We start from the raw sequence: 22,573 nt of genomic DNA, 5'->3' as shown, positions 1-22,573 counted from the left end.
GGTGAAATTTACAAAAATGAAAAACGTTTGCTACCATTTTTGAGGCAGCTCAGTGAAAACCATTGTTTTGGCCGGACTTAGCTTCATGGAACTTTTATAAAAGCGTGCTGGAATGATATGAGGCTAATTCGGTGCATTTTTTCCCCAAGGACATGAATCCACTAAACTGTCCAGAACTACGCCCAATCTAAAGCTATTAGGCCATGATGAAGCGGGAACTCAGAAAGGCCAAGGAGAAAGTAAAGGATGCAAATGACATACGAAGGAAATTCATAAAAAAAAATAGAAAATTGTACCGGATACGACTGTACAAGCTCTTATTGATGGCGTGAAGCAAAAATGTTGGGGATTTTAGTTAACAACCCTCAAAAAATTATCCAATATATGTATACTGAGCTAAATACATGCATAGAACCACCCTACAAATTTGGTATTTATCTGATAAATACGTGAAATTTGAGAGCATATAAAATGTGTTTTAATAATTTCGTGTTCGCCCTTTATTCCTTACATTCGTTTCAACGCTTTGCTCGCCTCTTAGATTATCTTCGCTCTCACTACGGAATCGGCCTAACTGCCCAACATCTCCAAGACCTTCTCAAAGATTCCTCAAAGGTTGCTCAGCAATTATTTGAAATTAATCCAAGTGATAAGAGATCAACTTGAGAACCTCAGGATATTTTTACATGAGTTCAGCTTGATCAGGTATCATTCTAAAGATATTCAAGTATTTCATAATCCATATCGCATCTTTTAGATTTTCTCTCATATGAAACACGGCGGCTTAGAAATTATTCCAAAGTCCTTCATGTGCTTTAAGAGCTCCATAAAGTCGTCTGGATATTTTTCAAGGCTTCAGGTTGATCACCTTCTATTGTACTGAAGCTTCCAAACTGTTCATCAATTCAAATCACATCTCTCGGATATCCTCTCATGATATCTACCGCTTCTATTGAAATACTTAGTTTTGAAAAAAAAAACGCAAATGGGACTGACTTGCGATGAGCGGCAGATATTTTTTGGAAGCTGACATTTGTGCCTTTGAAGTTTCACGTTAAGTCTTCATTAGAGTATTACCTTAAAAGAAAAAAAAATCATCCTTAACATTTTAGATTTTGATATCTAACCAAAGTTTCGGATCCGTGAACAAACAAATTTTTCAAAGGTCTATTTTTAAATCTCAAAATAAAAATTCATTCGCAGTACAGTACAGCCCTGAAGAGCTGCTCATGTTTTAAAGAAGGAAAAATTTCCTAAAATTATTATTTTCGAGCTAGAGCCATTCAGGTTAGTTGATTTCAGGCAGTTAATGTTACATTCGGGCTTGTGTTACAATTCCAAAAAATCCTACTTGATTATATCCTAATATTTTTCTACACAATCTTCAAAATGATGTTAAATTTTGAAGTCAGGGTGGCCAGCAAACCGGTAAAACCGGGAAATGTTCGGAAATTTGAAATGTAGTCTGGAAAACCGGGAAAAACCCGGGAATTCTACGGAAGAACCTTAACATACGATAACAACCACTTGTGAAACAGAGCTAGTGTTTTCCAAAAGGAAGAATTTCTTTTTTTGCCCTATGATTGTTATATAGGGGAAAAGTTGGCTTCGGCAATACCTTAACCTATTGTCGTCAGGGGGTAAACAACGTCCTCGAGAGCTCAATTTTGGCATGTGGATACATTGTGTTTCAGAGCAACTATTGGCCAAATTTAAGTGCTATAGGACTTTTTTTACCCCCCTGACGATAATAGGTTAAGGTATTGCCGAAGCCGACATTTACCCTATGTAAGTTATTTGTCTTTTTTTTTAGGATTTAATTACTCCAGAATATTGCAAATTGATTTTAGGTCCCTTTTCCAATCTTTCAAGTAAAACATTCAAGATGCCGGACTTTGGAATAAATATACGTGAAAATCTTAACCTATCCGAAAAACCTCCGGGACCTTATTTGTTTACGGTTTCAAATTAAATTTTCCATGCAATCCTTTTCAGAATTTCCATGATATTAGTCGCAGGATTATCATGTTATTCCGCTGAGAATTATCATGGAATATTTATTAAAAATACCAGAAAACTTCTCGTAAGACCATGGTATTCCCATTGTAATTCCATTGAGCCTCTCCTAAGAATTTCCATGGAATTCTGCTAAGAATTACATTGAATCTACCCTGAGATTTCAACACGTTTTAATTTCTTCTCAAAATTTCCTTTGAACTCTAGAAAAATCTATTCTTAGAAATGTATCAGAAGCGTTTTCAGAAATATCTTGGAGTTCTCCTCAGAAAGCTCTTAGAATTGTCTTGAAGCTTTCCTAAGAATTTCTTTAAAATTTTCCATCTTTTTTTAAATTATAATCAGAATACTATTCCTTTAATATTTAACTCCGGAATTCCCTTCCCTTGAGCCAACAAAAAACATTCAGTCACTCACAAACAGGCGACTACTTCGCTTGCCTTCGCTCACACAGCAGGCATTTTTCCATAAAAAATGTACGCTCAGTCATGAAAAACAAGGATTGGGTACCATCACGGAAGAATAAATGTGCTAACTGAGCTCTGACTGAGTGCTCTGCTGTCAGTAACTCGTTTACTTCCCAATCATTCTGACTCTCACGAGGCAGTGAATGATGAGGCGGATGGCTGTTCATATTCATATGAAAATGACTCATTGAGCCTGACTGTTTCACGCACTGGCCCCCAGCAGAGCAAAATATTACAATTTGAGTTTTCTTTTCACAGTCAAAGATTGTTAAAAAATATCCGAATCGATTTTTGTTTTTCTAAATCTAGTATCAGGATCATTTGTATAAGTAATAAATGTTGAAGAAATGTCTTAGTCGAAGATTCTAAATGAATGTTAAAACCTCAGAATCAAAGATATTTTCTTAAATCCTTTCTTGTCCAAAATTTGCAACAATTTTTCTTAGACCTCATTTCTTCAAAGTTTAAGATTTCTTAAACAATTGTTAATTAAAGCTTTCACTCGTTACAACTTGAACTAATGAAAAAGTCAGCCAGTTACCTTACAAAAAACCCATTAGTAAATTCTGAAGCTTTGAAAACATGAGGTGTCGACTTTAACCCATGCGTAGGCAAGCTGCTCCCATTTCGTCATAACTTGACCGAGAGCGAAGAGAAGCTAAGCTAAAATTATCGAAAACAAATTAAATCTTCTTTCGAACGTGCAAATGCATGACAAAAATAATCAAAACACATCGAGCAACGGAAGGTATCGAGTAAGGAATACATCGAGTTAGGGAGAGCGCATTGCTGGCCAAATTGAAGGAACATGCAAATCCACGTGATTTTGGAGAAGGAAGAAACACGTGAAAGTAACGTGCAATATGTGGTACTTACCGCAGGAAGTGAGATGCCCAGCAACCGACGGTGAAAAAATAACGTTTGTCACACCGTTGGAAAACAATTTCCATGTTAGAATCATTTCCGCCTCTTGCATCCCTGAGAAACCAGTAGCCCTCCATCGGCACTATAATCAACTCGGCTGTACGCTTGGGTGGTTCCATTGTGCAGGATGTTCACGACGCTCATTTCCGGGTACTGGTAAATAAATATCGGCGGATTGGTCCCATTCTCTCCCACCGTCAAGTGGCACAGCTCCGGATTGGGATTGGTTTGAATACATCCAATGCCACCTCCGGTTGAGCTTTGCCTAGCGGTAACGGTTTGATTTGCCACATCGAAGAAGTGAATAAGATTTCCGGAAGCAAACACCAGCCCGTTATCGTCAATTTAGCAAAGGTTGAACGGACGCTTGCAGTCATATTCGTAAGAATAACTGAGGAAGAAAATAATTATGCAATAAACGCAACCGATATTCAAATTAAGTTAACTTACTCGAACTCCAGTATTTCCGAAGGAATTGTACAGGAAGAACTTCTAATAGGCTTGGACATCATGGATTTTTCAGCAATTTTACAGATCCTTGACTTGCTTGAGCGATTTGAAAATTTGAATTCATTTGTTACCGCCTGTCAATAACCACCACATTTCTAAGGTTGCTAAGATGAATGCATTGCTGGTTGGCAACAACTCGATCGATTTTGACCACCTGTTGCAGTTTTCGGGAAGTCCTATCTGCGTCCCTACATGCGGTAGCTATCACTCAAAATAATGTTCACATCAGTGCTACGTGAAAACATGAGTAGATTTTTTCCATCATATACTTTTCACGTAAGAGCTACGTAATTGTCATGTAGGGGTACTCATTTTATTGAGCCCAAACGTCACTGGATTATCACGTAGAAGTTACATGAATTTGTCAATGGCATTCACTGGTGGATTTCAGTATCACATGTTTTTAAAGTTGTTTTTTTTTTTATAATATAAAATCAATTCTGTATAGAAATCTAATAATAGTTGGCAAACCGATTGGGACAATGGAAATCTTGGACGGTGGTTACATTCAATTATTCCTAATGTTTCTTCGAGAGAGTGGTTTAAAGGCTCAGTTAGCACTCGGACTTTGTTGAGACTACACGCGTTGTGATCAGTGCTCTTCAAACTGAACGTCTGGGTTATTCTTCACACTTCGTGTGATCATAACCTTCAATCGGAACCTATTCACTGAATAGATTAAAAATGGACAAAACCAGGAAGAACACGTTGAAAATCGTTTTTGGAAATGCGGCCAAAACACCAGTTCATTTGGATGTACTACGGTTCACAGCAAGAATTTTGAAGATACCAGCGGCAAATGTACACTCCATTTACAAAGATGAAAATGATCGTTGCTTCTACATCAAGTTTCTGGACGACGAGGGATTTAGCCAATTTGTGCGCAATATGGAGGAGCAGTACCGGTTCGAATATAGCGATGGACAATGCATCTACGTCAAGCTGGAAGTGGCAAGCAGACTATTCAGGTACGTGAGAATGTTTAATCTGCCACCGGAAACACAGGACAAGGACATAGCTGCAGTACTGGGACAGTTCGGCACAATCCGACAACATGTTCGCGAGCGTTACCCTGCTGACTATGGATATAGCGTTTACAGTGGTATTCGTGGTGTCCATATGGAGATAGCGAAGGATATATCAGCCAACCTGTACATTGCGCATTTCAAAGTTCGGATCTATTTTGATGGCCTGAAAAATAAGTGTTTTTTCTGCAAAGCGGAAGGACATATCAAGGCTGACTGCCCCAAGCTGGCGGCCATGAAACCAGCGGATAACAATGTATCGTACAGCAGGATTGTGTCCGGTGCAAAAGCGAACAATGCTCGAACGGATGCCGAGCTAACTACAACACTAGAGATGACCTCGTTGCCCTTGAAAACCAAGGAAATTTCTTCGAAACCGGATGGAAAGGAGGTACGATTCGTAGCACGACCGAATGAGTCAATCGATGCAAACCAACAACACGGTGAAGCGGGTGCGAGTAAGATGGATGGTATCCAAAGCTCGACGAAACGGTCAACGCAGATATCCACAGACAACGAGAGCTCGGGATGTGATGAAACAGCGAAGAGAGGCTGATCGAGAACCAAGAAGGGACGGGTGGAGGAGAAGCAATTGCCGGTGCTTGACGCATTGGAGACTCGATCGAGATCACGAAGTGAAATGAAGGGCGGAGGTAAGAAAGGTGGATAACGGAAGTAGTCTGGTGACTGGATGAGAATAGTGTGAGCGATGATGTGATGTGATGTGAGCACAGGAATTCTTTTCTGAACTTGAGTTTTTGGTGGAATAATGATTTCAAATCGAGCACTAAACGGTTTTTCAAGACTGAAAGTTTCACTATCAACCAGCAAATTGGTAGAGAAAAAAGTTTCTACTATCAATGTATGAATGAGTTGTTTCAAAAGCAAAAAGAAGGAGAAACCGTTTTGGATGAAATGAAAATCGTTAAGTCTAAACTCATGACGATAGAACAAAATAAATTATCTTTTTATTCTCATACGATCAAAGAGTGTAACATTCTCGAAAATGAAAAAATGGGCTTATACCAAACAACATCTAGTCTTTTAAAGTCAACTCCATCAAAAATATTAAGTCTTCGAGTTGATGGTAGGGTAACTTCTCATGCACCTACACTAAAGAAAACTATCTTCGATCATTTCTCGCAGATCTTCTGTAAACAACCTAACACCGATACTAACTACCACAATGTATTAAGGTTCATAACCAAAACGCTAACAGATGAAGAAAGAGAAAGACTTAAAGGGTGATACGGTCAAAATTTGGTCAATATCAACTTGACGTATTTCTTTCAATTTTGCATTTAAAAAACCTGAACACCCCTCATTTTGAAGGTGTGTGTGTGAAAAATGTTGCTCCTATTTTGATTTTGGAATTCACTCTTCAGTTGTCAAAATGCCGTCCAAGCAAGAAGAGCAGCGTATCAAAATTTTGCTCGCGCATCGCGAAAATCCGAGCTACTCGCACGCAAAGTTGGCAAAATCGCTAAAAGTTGCCAAATCAACCGTTACAAATGTAATTAAAGTGTTTGGGGAACGTTTGTTGACAGCCAGAAAGTCTGGATCGGGGGGAAATCGAAAACCGGAAGCCGCTGAGACGACAAAGAGAGTTGCCGGTAGTTTCAAGCGAAATCCTAACCTCTCTCTCCGAGATGCCGCAAATAAGCTGGGTGTATCGTCTACAACCGTGCATCGAGCCAAAAAACGAACCGGACTATCGACTTACAAGAAGGTAGTGACTCCAAATCGCGATGATAAACAAAATACGACGGCCAAAGCGCGATCCCGGAGGCTGTACACGACGATGCTGACGAAGTTTGACTGCGTGGTAATGGACGGCGAAACCTACGTCAAAGCCGACTACAAGCAGCTTCCGGGACAGGAGTTTTATACGGCAAAAGGAAGGGGAAAGGTAGCAGATGTTTTCAAGCACATGAAACTGTCAAAGTTCGCAAAAAAATATCTGGTTTGGCAAGCCATCTGTACCTGTGGCTTGAAAAGCAGCATTTTCATAGCTTCCGGGACTGTCAACCAAGAAATTTACGTGAAAGAGTGTTTGAATAAACGTCTGCTGCCTTTCCTGAAGAAACACGGTTGTTCCGTACTGTTTTGGCCGGATTTGGCATCTTGCCATTACGGTAAAAAGGCCATGGAGTGGTACGCCGCCAACAACGTGCAGGTGGTTCCCAAGGACAAGAACCCTCCCAACACGCCAGAGCTCCGCCCAATTGAGAAATACTGGGCTATTGTCAAGCGGAACCTAAAGAAGACCAAAAAAACTGCTAAGGGCGAGCAGCAGTTCAAGGCAAACTGGCTTTCTGCGGCGAAGAAGGTGGACAAGGTGGCTGTACAAAATCTGATGGCAGGGGTCAAGCGTAAGGCCCGGCAATTCGGATTTGGAAAAGCGGAAGCCTAACTGCATATTTTTCCTAAATTTTATACTAATTGAACTTGAAAAAGAAATTTAATTTGATTTTTTAAATAAACGATTTCACCGATTTACACGCGTTTTCCCTTGACCAAATTTTGACCGTATCACCCTTTATTCGTCCGATTGATTCTTCTGAATTAGAATACGTCTTAAGAAATGTTTCCAAGAAGTCCTCACCAGGACCGGATGGATTAGGATATGAGTTCTATGAGACCTATCTCGATACTATCAAAAATGATATGTTAGCAGTATTCAATGCATACCTGTGCGAAGGAGAATATCCTCCTGGTTTGTTTTCATCTGGAATTATAACTTTGTTACCTAAAAAAGGTGACAAGCATGACTTGAATAACCGGCGTCCAATCAGCATGCTCAACACGGACTGCAAACTGTTCACAAAGATTTTGTGGGTGAGATTGCAGACTTTGTTGAAAGGGCTTATCGGTCCGGGTCAGTCTGCCTGCCTTGAAAATCAATCCTGTATCAACAATCTTAGAATTCTCCGTAACACCTTGTTGAAATCAAAACAATCGCGTAATTTCAAAGGAATTCTTATAAGCATAGATCTTGAGAAAGCTTTCGATCGCGTCGATCACGATTTTTTATGGGCAACGTTGGAAAAATTCCGATTTCCACCAGTATTTATTGACTGCTTGATAAGATTATATAAAAATGCAACTTCAAAGGTTCTGTTTAACGGATTTCTCACGAACGGGTTTGCGATCAATACTTCAGTTCGTCAAGGTTGTCCTCTGAGTATGGCATTATTTTGTTTATATATTGAACCGTTCATTCGAATGATTTACTCAAACGTCGATGGTTGTTTGATTGGTAATTATTTCGTAAGGATAATTGCCTATGCAGATGATATCAACATTCTCATCCGTAACAATCACGAGTTTGATCGAGTGCTGGAACTAGTCAACTATTTTAGCATTTATGCTAAGATTAGAATGAATTTCGTTAAATCTCAATTTTTGCGGCTTAACAACTGTCGTTCTGGACCTCATCTGATCCAAGAAGTCAATTATCTGACAATTTTGGGAGTCGATTTATTTAAGAATTTCGATCAAACTGTATAACAGAACTACAAGCAATTGATCAGTAAGTTAAATTATACGATATCTCTTCACTCGCGTAGAAGACTCAATCTCCTACAAAAAGTGTTTATTCTGAACGTTTACATCTTTTCAAAGCTGTGGTACGTTGCACAAATTTTTCCACCAGCAAATAAACATAACGCGGAAATAAAACAATTAAGCAACAGGAAAGGAAAGGTTACTTCTATTCTTCAGCAAAAAATGAAACTGTTCTTCCTACGTTCAAAGGTGGTTTGGCACTCGAGGATGTAGAGATCAAAGCCAAAAGTCTTTTTATAAAAAACATACTTTATGCGCAAAACGATTCTGATCAGCAAATCGATGGATTTATGATGAATTTAGCTAGTAATAGAAATTTAACAAGAAACGCCCGTGAATGGCTGGAAATTTCAAGAAATATAGAAACACGCCCGAAGTTAGAAACAAGTAAGTTAATTTATAACTATTTACTATCTGAAACAAATGTCACACCACGAATGCAAATGGAATTACCTAACGTCTGTTGGAAAATTCTTTATGAAAATTACAGTAAAAGTTTTCTCTCGTCTGAGCATAAAGCAACCTTTTACATAATGTTAAATGACCTGATCCCCACACGAAGCAAAATGTTCAATCATCGAATTTCTGGGATAAATTCACCACTATGTAGCATTTGTGGTAGGTTAGATACACTTAAGCATCGAATTAAAACATGTAATTTTGCCTCAATAATATGGTCTTGGACAAAATCTGTGATCCGATCACGGATGAAAATACAAATTGATGATCCTGATGAGCTGCTAACCTGGCAAATGGGCGAGAAATGCTATGGACTCAAAGCAGCGCTATGGATAACTCTGGAAGCAATTAAATTTAATTTGAATCACTTTTCTAAAGCTAAATCTGACTGTTTGGCAGCGTTCAAGGAAGGAATATGGGAAGCACGGTGGAACAATAAAGAAAGTTTCGCTAAAAACTTCAAGGGTTTTTTTAATGTGTGTTAAAGTTTTATGAATGGCTTCAATTGATAATCTGTTCACTAATATTAGGTTAAGTTAGGCTAAGATAGGTTAAGTTCCCTTTTCCCTGTATAAAGGTATGCTTTGGTATGAGTGTAATGGATCAGAATGAATAATGAGGAATGAGTGCAGATGAATGTGTTCCTAACACCGAGTCCGCCGCGGGCAATCGGCTTCCCACGTTAACGTTAGTACTAGGTTAGGTTAAGGAATTTTCGGAACAAGACGGACAAGATTTGTTAAATAATTTCGACTGTAAAGTACTCAATCTATTGAAATATAATAATTAAAAAAAAGACTTGGATTTGAGTCATGACTTCATTCGCGTGATGAGTAGACTTATGTTCAACCACTACTCGCTACATGCTCATCTCAATAGATTAAACCTCGTGGACAGCAACATCTGTCGGTGTGGAAACGGTTACGATGACATTAATCACGCAGTTTGGCAATGTACGGATAATGACGCCGCCAGAGAGTGACTTTTGAATACCCTCGGGTACCCGCGATCTCTACTATATTCAGTCGATTTATGTGTTTCTGCAAATGTCTAGTATAAGAATTTAATTCGTTTGTCTTTTGTATCTCTTTATTAGTTTTTGTTTGTCTTGGGGTCTCGATGAGTCTCATCGTCGCCCACTGGTCACCATAGCCGGTCGAACTCCAGACGAATCTAGAACCACACTACCGTTCATACTGGCGGTATAGCTCTGATGAGGCAACGAAACCTTACCCCCAAGCTCCTCCCCTGATCCTATCCTTCGAAAATGTACCTCTCTAACCTCGAGTAAGCCGCGAGTATTCGGCCCAACTCCTACTAGACATGGAATTAAGTGAATTTTGTTACAAACAAAGAACAATGAATTATCGGCTCCGTAAAGCTAACGCGATTGAGCCTTCCAAATAAACAAACTAGTTAAAAAAAAAAGAAATCTAATAATATTCCTTTATTTATTAATGCACATATTGCAAAAAAACACATAAGAATTTTTTTAATGATATCCGATATGGATCCCAAACAATCCTGGTGATACGACCAATGGGATAGGACGAATTTTCTTTTCACTGCCAGATCGTTTGCCGTCTTTCAATTGAACAATAAACCGCCAATGTATGTTTGATAATCATAAGAAATAATCAAAATGTATACTTACAATATGCAATTATTTTACAAAAATAACGGACATAAGCTCTGAATGTAGAACTCTTTTTTTTTCATATGTGGAAATCACATAAGGTTAACGTGAAACGCACATAGAAACAGTGTATGTTAAAATCACGTAAATTGCATTAATTAAGTATGTGTGCTTAATCGGAAATCCCTTCGATATTCAAGAGCAGTGCTGCAAAATCTCGACAGTACACGGTGATATTGACAATTCTGCTTTGGTCACTCATTTTAGCTAACAGTCATAGTCAAGGCAAACCATGTTAATTGTCAATGACAATGGTGTCAGTGACATGCAGATTTGTTTATTAGCTAAATTTGTAACAAAATTACATGACTTGAGCAAAACAATCCAATCCAAAACGATCCATTTTAGTGAACAAGTATCTACGTCCTGAGCTACTTGGATAACAATAATGTGAAACAGAATGTACTAAATTACACTTTTTGTTCCCAGGTGAATCTTTGTCATTGACGAAAAAATGAATGAGATTTTGATGAAGGTTTTTTTGAGGATCAAGTCTGTCAGTGACTAAATATGTGACGAACAATTTTGTCAATATCGCGCGAAAGTCTGTCAATGACAATGACAAATCTCAGCACTGTTCAAGAGATATCATATACATTCTACGTGAGTCACGTAAAACTGAGGGGAGGGGAAAAAGAGAGAGCTTACGTGATTTTTCACGTAGTTTCAACGTGTCGATTATTTTGAGTGTATGTTGCTTCGTGGATCAGTTCTGGAGGCTGAAATAAAATTGCATTTTGCTTCTTTCTCATTCATGCTAGGCTGAAATTCATAATGAGGAATAAAATTGGGCATTTTTTTTTTTTCTTTGGTTTGTTTTTTCCGTCGATCTTGTTTTCCGTGCTGAGCACCAATGCTACCGACGTGCCAGGAAGGCAGCTCCCACACCTGGACCCTACCTATCGACCCATCAACTCATGGACCGGGGACCAACGGCTTTACTTCCCATCCGAAGGAAGGCGTGATCAGAGATGTTATGCCTCAGAACATCCCGGCGGCGCCGACTGGGATTGAACCCAGGCCTGCTGGGGTGAGAGGTAATCACGCTTACCACTACACCACCGGCGCCGTTGATAAAATTGGACTAGAATGATGCCATTGCTGAGATCCAGAGACTACGTCCGGCCCGCGGTTTACACGTTTGGCAGCGCTGCTCTATGCCGTACGAGGGGCGCGCACTCATCGATTTGACTGCGTGGTAATGAAAATACCGTTCAAATATTCATTAATAATTAAAATATTTCAAGCGATACTGAAATAATAAAAAAACTATTTAAAGCAGTATTGAAAATAACTAACAAATATTAAGCGATAATTAATGTAATTAATAATATTTTGTGTGGTATTGAATGTATTTCATATATTAATTTTTGACAGTATTTTATATATTCATAGAATTGAAGAGTGTATTTAACGTAATAAATGCAATAATGATAAGATTTTAAATATTTGTTGATTGGCCTGCGCAGTATTGAAAGATTTGTGCGTGCCCCTCGATGCCGTCCGTACCTGAGATATAGATGGAGCATCTTTGGCCGAATAATTTAATCGGAGCCCGCATATTGATTCGAATTGGTCGCAAAAAGCTATTAACCATGCATCAAACACCACCTAGCAGATCTTTCAAGGGTCTGTTCACAATTTACGTAACGCTAGATATGGCGTGTAATAAAAAATGTGACATTTACCAATACCTCCCCTCCTCAGGCGTAACAGTTGCAGTTTTCTCAAGCAAAAGAAGGTATCGGACTTACTTCCACTTTCTTCTACCTTGTGTCTTCCGGAACATCAAACCGTGATTTGGCAACGTAGAACTCCAGCCCCGGTATCTGCTTTGCGTCTGCCTTGATGTAGGTTTCGTCATCCATAACCACACACATCGGTTTCGTTAACCACTCTCGATACAGCTTCCTTGCGCGGGATTTGGCCGCCGTGTTTTGTTGATCATGCCGGTTCGGTGCCTTCCGGACCTTGAATACACAAAGCCCAGCTCGTTTCATGGTTTGCTGAACGAACCAGGCGGAACACTTTGCCTTCAGAGCCGCGTCGCGAATCGAAAGGTTCGGATTACGCTTGAAATAATCCAACACCTTCCGGGCCTTCACAGGGTCAGCTGTTTTCGATTTTCTTCCACTTCCAGCCCGCCGCTTGGTCGGCTGGGACTCCTTAAACGATTTTACCACTCGAGACACAGTTGTATGGGTAATTCCCAGTTGTCTTCCGATCCATCTCATGGTCGCAGTCGGATTTTCCATGACGGCGCGCAAAATTCTCCGGCGATTCATCTTGTTTCGATGACATCTCAATAACCACTGAACCGATTGTTATGAAATTTAGCACATGTAAACAATTCACTCCAAACTAGTTATACCCAGATTTTCATCAATTTTTACCCACGGATAAAAAAGTTACACGCGGATGGTGCATTTTTTTTGAGTACAAGCCTTATGTAGGAATATGAATTTGAGCGGGGTTCTCTCTGTTTATGCTCTTTAGTATGACTATGATTGCCCAGAAAAGAACCTTTTGATATGAATTTTAGTTGCGACATGTTCAGAAATTTAACTCTTCTGGAAAATCTTGGTGGTCGTGAAAAGGACCGATGGTAGGTAGTACAGGCTTAAAACCTTTGGAAGTTGATGATGACGTGTAGACAGCTGGATTAGCAAATCGGACTGGTCAATCTTATATTATTTTGTTCAATAATTGGGCACTAGAAAGAGTTTCGGCCCGTCTGCTGCTGGAAAGGGGTTGAAGTGGTGTCTTTCAACAAGTTGTTAAATCTTAGTCTTTAGGAGAAAGACACTTAACACTTTTTTCGGCGAATTTATGATCGTGTTTCACGTCATGGCTTTTCTCTTTGTCTATGTTCAGATAAATTAGTACTTTTATTTATTTCTCTACTGAGCTAAATCAAACGATAAGAAATAAGAAGGGATGTCGCTAACGCACTCGAATAATTGAATATTCGATAAATATTTAATCCAATAGCTGGAAAAATCTTTACGATTAATCTTTAATCGAATATTTGGACTTTTAGGCACCACTAGAAAATAGTGTAATGTTTTTTGGTAGTCCTTTGAATATGTCGAACAGCAGAATTGCATCCAGCAAGTGTAACCTAAGAACCAAAAGCGGTGCGATGCTTGTTTTTATTGCTATGATGAAGACTTAATTAAGGGGCTTATAAGTAGAGGGGTGAAAGTTTATTCTCTTCATCGATTTTCTCTTCTGATGACCATGGCTTCACTAACCTATTTCGCACTATTTCTGATATGATCTTCTATCATCCAGAACAACAAAATTTTCCTCTTATATTTGTAACCGAATGTAACAAATTGCTAGTATTTTTTTTTTAATTCGTGCTCTTATTATTTGTACAGTCACGTCTCTAGAGTTTAATGGTGTTGGATTATAATAAGGGTTAGTAGTAGCAACCGGTGGAAACTAAAGATTTTAAATTGGCTCACTACTGGACTAGCCTATTGGTCCCAAGCAAATCGATTAACGTACCCCATTCTGGTCGAAATTCAAGTACTACACTATGTTTGTTTTGATTCGCTATGAAAGTTTGACAGATAAAATGAGGGGTTCGTGGATTTTCCTATGTTTCGAGGGGTGCATCGATTAGCTTGGGACCGAAGAGAGTACCAGAGCTTAGCCAAAAAGTTGAGCACGTTTCTGCAGGACCTTCTGGTCTTAGAGTTACCTAGAAAAAAAATGTACATATTGTCTATTAAAAATGTTGAGACATAAATTCTAAATTATATACAAAACAAGTGGGTTGAATCGCATACAAGTCTGTGAGTACAACAAATAATAACGAACGTAGCTCAGCTAGCGAAGTGGGCTAAAGCCTTATGGTGCAAAGGTGGTGTTAACAAACTTCCCCCACAACCACACAAGCAGGAACAAAGAAGCTAAAACGGGGCACAAAATAATAAAAAGGAGCACCATTGCTCAGAAACGTATAGGCGTTCGTGTGCAGAAATACAACATTTAAAGTGTCCTTAAGAATTATTTCTATTTTATATATAAATAATTCGTCAGGTACGCTAATGACCTATCCGACGCTTAAAATCTAATAGCGAATTCGTTTATTATCGGGGTTGGAACCAGTTCCAACCCAGTGCGAAACCGAACTTTTGGTCAGTGCGAACCTCAACCTGAGCTGGGTTTTATAAACAAACGAGCAAACTGACGTTTGTCAGAAAACAAGCAGACCCAATCTTGATACCCGATTCAGGTTGAAACTGAATAATAAACGAATTCGCTATAACTAAATCTACTAATAATGACTAGAAGATTAGTATGGCTTCTCTAATACCTCCCGTTATCCTCACAGGACCTTCTGTATAACTCTATTAATTCGACGAAAAGTCGCCATTTTGTCTGGTTAGTGGCTTGACCAGGTACACACAATCCGGTGTAGTAGACTTCGGTTTGCTACGTCCCACCGCAAAGGAATAATTCCAACCTCTGGGTCAGCCGCCCGTAAGTAGGTTTTTCAAGCTCGGGGGCGAAACCCTTAACCGTATAGGAGCATTCTCCTCTTGACACGGTCACTCCGGTATCTTCCTGGGCCGTATCAATGTCCGTCAACGAGGGAGGACGGTTGAATGGCTTACACACCCACACACAATCGACACACCCCGCCAAACCACCGTGCGGTTAAATGGTAATAACCCACCGTTTTTGGAACCAGCTTGCCAGCTCGTTGTCAGCAGTAGTAGCAACAGCAGCAGCAGCAGCAGCAGCAGCGAGCGCTCGCAGGACGTCGCCATATCGTCAGCATAAGCAGTGGTACGTACCGAAGAAAACAGTTAATTTTACCCAAACCCACAAACAGAAAAATAGACTACAGAAATCGAACCCAATCCCATCAACACACCAATTTATTAAAGCAAAGTCAAAGTAAATCTTTCAATCAGTAAATCAACACTACACAATATCCCTAGACGCTCGTATATGTGGCTCTCAGAGAACCTAAATTTACATGATTTTTTCTAAGTGTGCATGACAAGAGGCCCCGCTGCGATGGGTGGCCTAAAGGGTGTCCATGATGAAATTGCCACACACACAATTGATTCGCAAAATTCGAGTTTTCATCCGATTGCCATCAAATTTTCAGGGATTGAGAAATAACTATTAAACTTCATTTTACCATTTTACTCGTATTTTATTTACAGTCCATACGCAAATGCCCGCACCTTGGCCTTAACCCCGGCCATAAGATTCTGCACAACCTGTGAATCAACCGTTTTTTGCATGTAAACCCATACTTTCTTCAGTTCCTCGACTGTCTTCACTACCTTAGGTCGTTTAAGAAGGTGTGTGTGTGTGTGTGTGTACAATCTAACCCCCACTGTCTGGCAGTGTTATTATGGAAGAAAACTGCTTTTTATTACCCTTAAATTAAAGCAGGTTTAGTCCAGGAGTTAGAAGGTGTTAGCTCTATTGCAGCTCCAGTGACCCATTTCAGAATGCCTGGTAATTCACGACCACTCCGAGGTCACTTTTACTTACAATAAGCCCCGCATGTTCATTCTACCTTTATCAAATGGATAATGGTATCATAAACACACTTCCAGATTCAAAAAAAATATTATTTCCAAATCTGGCACGTATATAGTTTTGAAATTTGTTGAACTGTAGGTATTCGAATACCTTTTGATTCATCTGCTGGCAGCACTTACTGGCCCTTACCGGCGACCAACTCATCTGCCCGCAAAAGCAACAACGCCTAAATCTCAAAGCTCGAAAATGCAATCGAGATATGTATAAGAACAAGCTTCAACTGGAACGTACTCACCAAATCAATACATCCGGGAGCACATTCCCGATGCTTATTTTTCTCTCGCAAACCCGTCGTCGTCGAACGGCAAAAAAAGGAAACTCGGTGAGCAAATTTGTGACACGGAATTTTCACTGAACATAAACCGCGAATTCACGAATTTCACCACGCCCAACTGCGAAACACGTTCAGAAGCACTTTTGGTACAATTTCGATCAATTTATTTCGAAAACACAAAAAAAAAAGTTGCAAGCGAGCCAACATCAACACTGATTGTACCGAGCTCTTTCACGCACCTTGCAGCGCGTAAATAAACTGAAATTAAAAATCATCACTCGCGATGCCACTAATTTCTGGTCCGGAAGAAAATCAGACAACGCAGATCGCGACATCTCTTCTGATGCTTGCAAACATGTTGAATCACGTTTTCTTTCTCTATTCTAAAACTTCCCGGAAAGCGAGAAAACTACCAATCACACACGTATAAACGTCCGGGAGGCAGAGCGCCAGCGATAATCCGGCAATTGCAGCCGAAAACTATGAACGCGAACGCACGCACAAAACAGAGAACAAACTTAAAACGCAACCGTATCCAAAGGCGTTCGAAACTGCATCCGCACTTTAGGTGAATCATCCTGTCGCAAAAAAGCCATGCAGGAGATGGATTCTTCATCGCCTTTAACTGGTTTAGCGCATTGGTCACAGGCGGAAGTCATGCTGACTCAGTTTCCAAAAGTGTTTTAGAAACAGCGGTGGAGATGCTCTTATACGCAAAGAGGAATTGGATTCTCAAGATCGCCCAATGCTAGACAGTATACACTACAATATGTCTGATTAGATAACTTTTTCACTGTTTTCACAACACAAAATATGCTCTAATTAGACGATTATCGCAACGAACTGCACTTTCCACTAACAACCAGTACAATATTACAGGTATACCGAACGGAAAAAAACGAATAACGATAGCCCGTGTGATAAAAAATCGACAAATTTAGCAGCGCACAATCACGACGATCACCTATCTGCAAGATTTTCGTCTGGTCTTAGGTCGTTTAAGAAGGTGCTGCTTCATAATCGCCCAGTACTTCTCGATGGGGCGGAGCTCCGGAGTGTTGGGAGGGTTGAACATTTTCGGCACGAAATTGACCTTATTGTCCACATACCACTTCAGCACGTCCTTGGAGTGGTGGCATGAGGCCAAATCCGGCCAGAAGATTGTTGGGACGTTGTGGGCCTTCAGGGGGAAGCAGCCGCTTCTGGAGGCACTCTTTTATGTACACCTCTCCGTTCATCGTGTCCTGGGTCACGAAAGGTGCACTCCGCTTCCCGCACGTGCAGATGGCTTGCCAAACCAGGAATTTCTTCGCAAATTTGGACATCTTCTGAGTGCGGACATGCTCCGGAACGCTGAACTTATCCTTGGCCGTGAAAAACAGGTTGCCGGGGATCTGTTTGAAGTCGGCCTTCACATATGTTTCGTCGTCCATGATGCAGCATTCAACTTTCGTCAGCATGTTGAGGTACAACTTCCTGGCACGGGTTTTGGCGGACTTGTTCTGCTTCTCGTCGCTATTAGGGGCCTTTTGTACCTTGAACGTTCGAAGCCCAGCCTTAGTTTTGGCCTTCTGGACAAAACTTCGGCTTAGGTGCAGCTTCTTAGCCACATCCCTAACGGAGGCGTTCGGATTTCGGTTGAAGGCCCCAACTACGCGGTTGTGATTTTTGGTGTTGTACGGAATACTTTTTCCTTCACTTCTGGGCTTCTGATCGGTGGTCAACCGTTCCTCGAACCGCTTAATCACTCGCGACACCGTGGAATTCGCGATTCCCAACGTTTTAGCGATGGAACGATGCGAGAGATCCTTGTTCCCGTGATGAATGCGCAAGATTTTATCACGCACGAGCTGTTCTTTCGACTCCATTTCCGCGAGTTTTGATCACAGGACTTTAAAACTTGCAGGATGTAAATAATGCACTATGAACTAAATCCACCCAAATTTTCATTAAATTCTACCCAACGGTTAAAAAGTTAGAGCAATTTCATAGTGTGGCAATTTCATCGTGGACACCCTTTACTATTAGGTCAACTGTAAAACGCTGTCCAGACTGGAGAGTTATAACATGTTATAACGGTTGTCAAATAATTGCAACACAGAAACCACCATCAAGATAGCGCTATAACATGTTATAACTCTGTAGTCTGAACGTACTATAAGGCTATGCTGAATTTAGAAAATGTGGCTCGCTCAAGGGGTAGGTCACTCCGCACACCAATTTTGGGTCATCTTTTTTGTCAGTGTGCCGCAAGTATGCCGATTGAGCCGGTCATAGAGCAAGCTGCTATTGTTTGTAAAATACCCATCCCGGCAACCCGGTATTTCTGACACCTTGAATGTTTTAGTTTGAAATCGCAAGGATAAATTGGATTAAGGATGACGCGGGAAGTGGCGGGTGTGAGAAATTTTGGTGTTTTGTGATCCATAGAGTAATAAAAGTCCTGTGTTTTAGTGTTTTATAATGCCCGCAAAGGCAGACCAAGTACCTAGCCTTTCGGCCGAAAAGAGTTGGAACTGGTGGGGAGCATTGTTGGAGGCCGACTTTAGAGGGTAATGAATAGACTTCTTTAGTGAGTTGCAGCATTTGAACTAAGGGTACTAATGAGGTCTGATTAACTGCCTCTTCCTCTTGAGTCCACTCTAGAACCTACATTTCGTATTTAGATCTATAAGTGAACTGCTGGTCTGAGTTCCTCTAGTATATTCAATTAGAAGATGTTCTTGAACATACAGTCAAACAGCACGTAATGTTCTGAACAACTTCAATGACAGTTTTCCAGCAGTGCCCCCTTTTGTATTTTACAACAATCTTATGCCTACGAGATTGTGCCGAAGGAAAACCGAAAATGTGCCGATGGATGTGCCCAAGCTGTGTAGAATATAATTCCAGCACAATGTGCTGAGTGACTTACCCCTTGGGCTCGCTGCAGAGTGAGTTTCGGTGCGTTCAGCGGTTCCCTCCTAAGATTTTTTTTGTTTAGCAAGAGCCTCGCTAGAGCATTTGGGCATGCAGATGATCCAACTACAACCACAGTCGAACTGCAGATGCGAAGCATATCTGATCTGAATAGCTCTTTAAATATATTTGAACCACTAGCAACAGACAAGCAAGCAGTTAATAATTGTGCAACATAGATTTCCAGATTCCAATCCGGCTCATCCAGAGATTACGAGCTATCTTCTTGCAGGGATGGCTCTAAGTCCGCACTTGAAACTCGACGCGTCGATTACACTAGTTTACAGCATTTTTGAACTCGGTAAGGTGATGATCATTTCCAATGCAAAATCCTACGCTGAATTCAATGCCGTGGTCAGAAAAAATTAAAGTAGAGCCATTTTTGAGATATACAAAAAATTTGATTTTTTGAATTTTGGACAAAAGTACTATTACTAAAATGTCAATATCTTTGGAACTAGTGCACCAATTTTAAATATTTTTTTATGAAAGTGAAGCTAAATAAATTTGCTATCGTTCACTAGAATAATATGTCTTAATTAAAAATTTAATTTTGAAGTCATTTAAAAATTTACATCATTTTTTTTATTTTTCCTGCGAATTTTCCATAAAAATTTTGTTTTAATCAACATTTTTAATGGGATAAAAAGATTCAAAAAATCATTCCATAATTTATTCTTAAAGTCCATTCAAAACCGGAAAAAATGAGCATTTAATGGATGAAATCGGTTGGTAATTGTCGAAGTTATGAGCATTTTTGTAAAACACTTAAAAATGTTGCTGAAATACAACAGCTTTAGAGTTCCTTTTCTAGGTGTCGTTGTAAGCATCCAAATCGCATGTAAAGTTTTCATGGGAGATTCTTTTCTCTAAGTATCAATTTGATTAAGGCATATCAGGATTTAAAACCGAGTTGATACAAAAGAAATTTATTTAGGTTTTATTAAAAATGATTGAGAATCGAATGACTTTGTCTTCGATGTTTTGAACTTGTTTCTCGAATCAGAAACCAACAATAGTCACCCATCATTGCTTCATCCCAAAACCCTTGGTAACGACGTTCCATCATCTTCATTTGTTGGTGAAAACGTTCGCCGTGCTCATCACTCTCGTCACCAAGATTTTCCGGGAAAAAATCCATGTGAGAATGTAGGAAATGTATCTTCAAAGACATATTCACACCTGTGTTCAGTGAAATAAAAGGATTTGAAATTAATTATATGTAACAAACACAATATTTTTGATTTATACCTATTTTCTCATAATTTTTGAGCAATTCATCGACGGCTTCCTCATAATCTGGGCTTCTGAAATTTCCTAAAAAGGTTGTGACAACACGCTGGAACGATTTCCACGCTTCTTCCTCATCTGGTGTCAAAACTGTATTGAATGCGGAATCATTGAGCAGTTTTTTGATCTGTGGGCCAACAAATACACCTTCCTTTATCTTTGCGTCAGATAAATTTGGAAATACTGATTTCAAGTACTGGAATGCCGGCCCTTCTTTTTGCAACGCTTTGACGAAATTTTTGAAAAGCCCAAGTTTTATATGTAGTGGTGGAAGTATTATGCGTTCTTTTACCACAAGAAGATCATTTTTAACGTTCTCTTTACCAATTGTGAAATTATCCCGTTTTGGCCAACAAAGTTAACGATAGCAAATTTATTTAGCTTCACTTTCATAAAAAATATTTAAAATTGGTGCACTAGTTCCGAAGATATTGACATTTTAGTAATCGTACTTTTGTCCAAAATTCAAAAAATCAAAATTTTTGTATATCTCAAAAATGGCTCTACTTTAATTTTTTCTGACCACGGCATTGAATTCAGCGTAAGATTTTGCATTAGAAACGTTGGTCAACCACTAAAGTTCACACATTTTATGTTGTTTTGTAAACTAGTGTTACATGATCGTCGTTTATTTTTCCATCCTTTCCAGCTCTTTGCTTGCTTTAGTTGTACAGGATTTCAAAGGCGGCATTTTCTTCCTCTATCGATCAGGTTACGACTTCGTTTCTGCACACTTTCAAGGAATTAGTAATTCAAATAGACATCGAGTAAGAATCTTGAGAAACTGTCGAGTTTGCTTGAACACCAACTTCCAGTTTCTCTTTGACCTCCCGCTCTGAAAATTAAAATTTAAACTCAATAACAAATGTTATTATAACCTCAATGCTGTCAAACTCATGGGATATTGATATCTTGATTGGCAACCTTCGACCTATTTCAGCACATTCGGTATAGCGCTTGGCACAGATTAAGGTGTGCAGAGTTGAATCCCCCCTGCAGAAATTGGATCTTAACCCTACTTGTCTGCCTTTTTTTAGTATATTTGATTGAAATTACGAGAATATTTTGTATATTCATTCTTCAACATCGATTAATATAAAGGCCTCTCTCACTGAAAGCGACCCGGGCATCCCGGATCCTAAATCCGTCACTTAGTGCTCGGTTTTAATTAAGAAACCCAGCTTTCGTAAACCAAACATCGGTACGGATGAATTCTGCTTTTTTCAATCGCATCAATATTTGATTCATAAGTTTGGAATACGTAAATTGATAATAATGTTTGTTGCTGTGTACCATTCAGTTTATTTCCCATGTCTGGTTTTTCTACAGCTCACTTCGTATAGAAAACCGTGAAACTCTTGGTGGAACTAAATTCACCGATTGGGAGTGAAATGAATCCGATAAATCCGCAACTCTGCCAACCACGTGCTTGGTTCGAGCTGCTGCTCGAACACCATAGCACACTTGTCAACGTTTACCCTGTTGTGTTTTGACGCTTCTCATCTCCCGTTCGGCAGTTTTGTTTACCTCCAGAGCCGATTGTGATTGATGCGTACTCTCGGGAAACCCGGCTGCAAAGCAACCGAGGACAGATAAGTCAAGAGTGCAAAACTTTTTTTGCCGACCTATTCGACAGCCTGTTCATTCTGAGTAAACATTATTCTCGTCGCCAATCTGCGTTGGTGATTTTTTTTTTGTTAGTTAGATATTGAAGCTAATAAATGCCAATCTTTTTTTCGTAGCTCCTCGGTCTGCCCGTGAATGGCCTCGAACGCGCTACTGGGCAAGCTTATTTTGGCGCTTACACTGT

The sequence above is a fragment of the Ochlerotatus camptorhynchus genome, unplaced genomic scaffold (assembly GCF_037179485.1).
Source record: "Ochlerotatus camptorhynchus isolate MF236.1 unplaced genomic scaffold, CSIRO-AGI_Acam_v1.1 ptg000408l, whole genome shotgun sequence".
Lineage (NCBI taxonomy): Eukaryota > Metazoa > Arthropoda > Insecta > Diptera > Culicidae > Ochlerotatus > Ochlerotatus camptorhynchus.
This window is presented reverse-complemented; position numbering follows the sequence as displayed.